Source organism: Aegilops tauschii, chromosome 5 (genome assembly GCF_002575655.3).
Source record: "Aegilops tauschii subsp. strangulata cultivar AL8/78 chromosome 5, Aet v6.0, whole genome shotgun sequence".
Lineage (NCBI taxonomy): Eukaryota > Viridiplantae > Streptophyta > Magnoliopsida > Poales > Poaceae > Aegilops > Aegilops tauschii.
The window spans coordinates 381,811,412-381,817,411 of NC_053039.3; positions in this window are offsets into that span (position 1 = coordinate 381,811,412).

Below are 6,000 nucleotides of genomic sequence, written 5' to 3' on the forward strand. Positions count from 1 at the left end.
TTGGTCTTCGACATACCCATCCATCAAAACCATGCTGCTGATAAACTTAAGCCTGATGGACAATAGTAACCTCACATTCAGCAGGAAGAATGTGACAAATCTAGTATTTGCATGGTTGGCTACATATCGTTCTAGCGTTATTGTCTTCAATCGAATGTCATGAGAAGTGAGAAAATCCCGGTGCTTATGAATCCACTGATTGGTTATAACTTTCTTACCCCATCCTGTTGCCTAAATAGACATGAAGATTGAAAATAGTTAAGGTCTAAAAAAGAGTGTCGAAAGAGCAATAGCTGAACGGTTAATTCTAGTACACTATATGCGGGCTTCCAATGTGCATGAAATTATCACCTTTATATACAACTTTTCCAGACATGGAAAGCATTGTAGCAAGCCAATAATCTTGTTTAGATCAAAACTATTCATTTGGATATATAAGATCTTGACAGAATCCAGCACCATTGATAGGCCATCCATCGAGAAACTCTTCATTGAGCATAAAACATAATATTTACAAAATGTGTACTCCAAGATGATATATAACTTATGCGCAGAAATATAAAATGCAGCTTATGGTTACAAGTGTAGATGATAATATAAAGTACCTGAAGAACTGTGGAGCCAAACACCATCTTGAAATGAGTACAGAGATCATGTATTGCACCCAAGGTCTACAATTTAGGCGCAGAGAGGACGGTTATTTGCGATGGTGAATAACTAGAATCAAGGATAAACCTTTGAAGTGAAGGGGCATCTTGGATGATGAGCTGCCTTCCGTCAAAAGAAATTCCAATTCTTACAAGGTTAGGCGACTTTATTTGGAGACAACCGATTCTAACTGTGAAAACAAGCACCAAGCACTCCAGGGCAGGGCAACTGGAGTGGATGATGCTGTGCAATGAGGCCTCCGATATACGAACCTGCACTAGTGAAAGTTTCTTGAGAAATGGGAGTCGAAGGTTTAGTACCAGATTGTTTGGTAGGTAGCACAGTGCAAAGGTGGTGGTGTGGAGAGAGGAGGAAAACCACGAGATGGACATCAGTGCTGAGGGCACAAGTACATGGCGTTCGGTACCTGGTAGGTGATTTCCAGGGGAGTAGTAGAACTCAAGCGGCTGTAGTTTTGTGAATTCAGGGGATTTCAGCCAAGCGTCCACCGTGCAGGGCATGTTATGCTTGCTCAAGTAGCATGAAGGGATGCAGAGGCTTTGAACGGAGCCCTGGTGGGAGGAGATGATGGCTCTGGGGATTTCAAAATCATTGAAGAGAGATAGCTGATGACAGTCGAGATTAAGGGGCACGGCGCGCCATAGAGGGCGCCACCGAATTGAGAGGGCTTGGGTGCGGCAGCAATCCTTGGTGGGGAGAAGCGAGATGATCTTCCCAAGGACGGTGTCCGGGAGATCGCTGATGCGGTCCACCCAAGATTCTACGGGTTCCTGGGATCCAGTGGGGGCGGGGTTGCCGCTTCTCCCCGCGCTGCCGGGTGCGGGATCTACAACAGGCATCACCGCTGGCGGGAGCCTCATCTTCTTGGCGCTGGGGTCAGCCAACTCCATTTTCCTCGAGGGCGTCGCGTATGTAGGCGGAGAGTCACCCCGGTCGTAGCGCGGCAGTAACGAGCCATCGTATCACAAAACCCCACCTTCCCGCAGTCTAAGTTTGACAGACGAAGCAACCATCATTTCACTCTTCGCTGAATCCCCTTCTCCCTCACCGTCTTCAAGAAAGCCAACACTCGCATCTGCCACTATTCTTCTCTCCCAACAAAGGGAAGGTAAGCGGATCCGTGATGTTGGTATATTTTCGTTCAGAGAAAAAAAAGAACTTTTGCAAAGCAGTAGCCGATCCTCACTCTTTTTTTGTTTCATTGTCATTGCGATTGTGTTTTCCTTTTAGTGGTCTCCTAGTATTCGTCAGTTTCATGATGGACCAAGGAGAACAGGGCAAAGATCTGCCGATATTGGAGCACACGCGGGAGGCTGATCCCCACGAGACAAAGAGCTCCAAGAAGATGGAGGCAGCCACCGAGCCGACCACAGATACGCTCACGGCCACTACTGAGATGGTCAACGCGCTGTTTGAGGTTACAGTCCCCGTGGCACTGCAGGAGCAGTTTTCCCACTTCGAGGATGTGTTCCCCCCGCTGAGCTGCCCAAGGTGATTTTTTTCTTTGCCGATCTCGATTGTGGTTTTTCAACTAAGTATGTGGTGATGAATAATGCAAAATTTTATTAGCTTCGATGACATGCTATACATAGTGGTTTAAATAACTTGTGTTTCTTATACTGGAAAGTAATTCAGAGTTTGTTTATGCTTCAATTAGAGCCCTGATGCAGACAAGGATTTTGTGGTTGTACATGTCACTCGCTATGAGGCGGATGACCTGAATATACACACTGGGAAAACAGAGTTCTTAAGTTGTTGGATCCTGGAAGCCATTTGCGCTTATAACGATGTTGAGTTGTATTCCAGCCTCACCGTTGTCAGGCGTGTTGTCCAGGGTGTACTGAAGCACAAGAAGTTCAAAGCTACTCCTTCGTTTGTGAGGCATACTGTTCTTGTCAAGCTTACGCAAGAAGATGACGTGGCATGCCTCCACAAACAAGTTTATGAGTGGCAAGGCCACAAGGTTATCTTCGTGAAGGTTCACATGATTGAGCTGCTGCCGAACGTCCTCGATGATGTTCATGGCAAGGTCCGTCTTGTGTCCAGCCCAAATTAGATCGAGGCATGAAATAGTTGCCCCAGCTAGTGTTTATGATTGTGTCTAATTATCCAAACCTTGCCTATTATCGAGCCCTCTGGGGCTAGTACTCTGTTTGAATCCGTCTATGGGAACTGCTACTACTTTTGTGTGCCCGTGAATCATGTGAGAACCATCATAATTGTTGCCGAAACAATTGCGTCCTTACTAGTTTTTTCATGAATATGGCATGGTAAGACATAAGTTGTCATGGTTTATCATACGAGCAGTGTGTGTTTGATGAAATAGAGTACTCGTTCGAGAACTGTGCGCCGACGTATACATAAGTACTTGTAAACACTGTTGTCGCTACCCCACTTGTAAGCAGTTGTGCAAAACATGACACATTGGCTCAGCTCGCTTCAACACTAGGCTATCGACCAACTAACAATCAATAATCTGCTGTCTGACATATAAGCAACTATGTATCTTGTTACAGTGGTTCATGCAGTTAACTGAGGCCACAATGTAAATTCCAAACGGTCACACGCTAGTCCAGCGTTCATGTGGAACACTCACATTATACTCAGCTTCATAAAAAACTTGAAAAACATAATTTAAGCAATTTTATACATCTCAATGATTCATAGAACATAACAAACATATACTAGTTCACAGCAAAAGACAAAGTTGTGAGAAGGTTTACAAATCAGGAAAAAACAAGCAATGCTTCTCTGAGCAAAGGGCCTCCCGGCAGGCTTAAATTTCCTGGAGTTCACTCTGGTTTTTTCTTGTTGCCACCATCCAGGGTTAGGTTCTCTCATTGCAGAATAACCAATTATAATTGTGTTCTCCTCTGGAATGCTGAACTGAACCATGTAGTGTACTGACCAGCTGAAATTCTTGTGCATTCCACTAAATTTAAGCACCGCTATTTGCAGAAATAAGCAGACCACAATGCCTCTTGTCCGCGCACCTGTCACAAAAACCTAGCCGTGCCAGCTAGTCCTCGGTCCATGGATGAACTGGTAGAAAGTGCATTCCGGACTAGGATGCAGTTGTTTTCGCTTGTCCCTGCACTGCAATCAGGAAGTAAAACGTACGAATCAGCTTCTTTTAGATTGCGTTGGTCATTCTACCTAGTTACTACCAATGTAGGAATACCTGGAACATTGGTGGTTAGAGGACGACAGCTAGGAATAGCCACCTAATTTTTGTGCAGTTGTACTAAAACTGAGGTGTGTACTTTTGATTGCGCAGATAGAAATGATATGGAGACATGTATCCCCGTTTGCGCAAATATGAAATACGGTTATTTAAACAGTGACAGATATTTGCAGTGGCGTATGATTAACAACAGCATCTATTGTGTTATAATTGGCACTAGATCGACAGTATGACAGTGCCCGTAAGTAAGTAGCATCACATCACATCAACACTGCCACTAGATTAACATGCAGAACAATAGCATTAGTATTACCATCATGAGAGTAGCACATGGTCAGTAAATGTGCAATCAAATTTGTGCTATTCCACTGGGATGAAGCAATGTCAGCGGTGTGAGATTTAAGTGTAATTGCAAAAACACAATTCATGGGAAATAAAGCAAGACGGAAGCACTTCATAAAATGGTGGTGGCATTGATTGAATTTAGCGACCGCACTAGACCATTACTTATAGTGACATTAGGTGGCATTGCTTAATGCTTCATGTGATTTTACATTAACGATAGTGATATGGGCGTAGGGACAGCAAGGGCATAAAGTGGTGAGGCAGAGGTGGTTGCCGCGAGCGGCAAACACTCAGGCAGCATGTTTGCATTTCTCTTATTTTTCATCTCCTCGGCGACATTTTCCTATGTGAGCACAGGAAATCTAGACCCGCTCATTCTCATTTGCTTTGTCCCCAACACCCCTCACTTTCTTTCCTTTTTCAACCTAGAGACAGGTCCACTTCCCCCCACCCATCACCATCCACCATGCTTTCTTCGCCTTTTCAACCAAGAGACCGGTTGGGTAGCCAGTATCTACTACTTTCCCCCGTTTCCTCTTAGAACCAAGTCCTAGATTCATGCTACAGCTTTCCCACTTTCTTCCATGTTTGAACCAACTCTTAGATTCGACTTTATGAACTAGCTTTACCTCTAATAATAGTAAAAGTCTAGGTGGCTTTGGAATAGCCGACAGAAGTAGAAAAAGATCCACACGCAGCCACGTGGGGAGCTAGGGCAGTAGAGCAAGGTAGGTTTCGAAGGAATATATACCTGAGGGTCATTGGCATCTGGCAAAGATGGCGTCGGGAGGCCGCATCTTGGCCACAATACCGCAGGGAGGAAGAAGGGGTCGGAGGCCCTCCCGAGTCGGCGATCTCTCAGAGAGAACGGCACGGCCGCCGATTAGGACGCGCGGGCAGCCGTTGGTCTCCTCCCTCGCCGCCGACGACAGCGTGAACGATGCGTCTACACCCCTGCCCTGGTGGAGGTGGTCCGGCCGGATTTGTGACCAGCCGTGAGCAGAGAGAGTGTGACCACCTATGTCTTGCTTAGATCTGGAGAGCATCAGAGAGGGAAAGAGAGGAACCCTAGTAAAGCAAGCGCTAAGGCTCCTGCTTATATATATAGTGGAGTGATTTCGTTGTACCATCTTCAAAAAATGCGCTCCTACGTGAACCCGTGATTGGGTGTGAGAGAACTAGTGCGTTCGTGCACCGGTTCTCTTCATGAGAGTACAATATACTATGCCCAAAGAACGTTCACCACAAGAGTAATAGTATAAATGTGTGACATGTGAGCTAAAATAAAAGGTGCGCGACGTCTTTTGTTTTTTAGAAGTTCTGAGGATAGGGTGTGAAGAGCACATATGTGTGTGATGTCTACCTGCAGATAGACGGTGGGTGCGAGAGGACTCGGGAGAGTCGTGACTCGTGAGGGTGCGTGTGTGCGTGAGAGAGAGGGGCACGTATCAACGGAATGCATGTGTCCGTAAATCATTATCCAACAAACGTTCGCCACAAGCCGTTTCTTGACGAACGCCGTAAGAACCGTTAGATCGGCATCCGACAGTGTCAGTTTTGCCATGTCATTTAACAGAACAGCCACTCCTCCTACACACAAATCTTCCACGCGAGTGTTAGCAACTGCCGTATGCTCCTCCCTCCGTTCCAAAATGCAGTGCATATAGCTTTATTGAAAATTCGAACCTCGCAAACTTTTACCAAGTTTTCGTGTACCAATATGCACATATAGAATACCCAATATATATCATTTCATTCATCTTCGAGAGGTAACTATAAAGATGGGGGAGGAGCCTACAAAG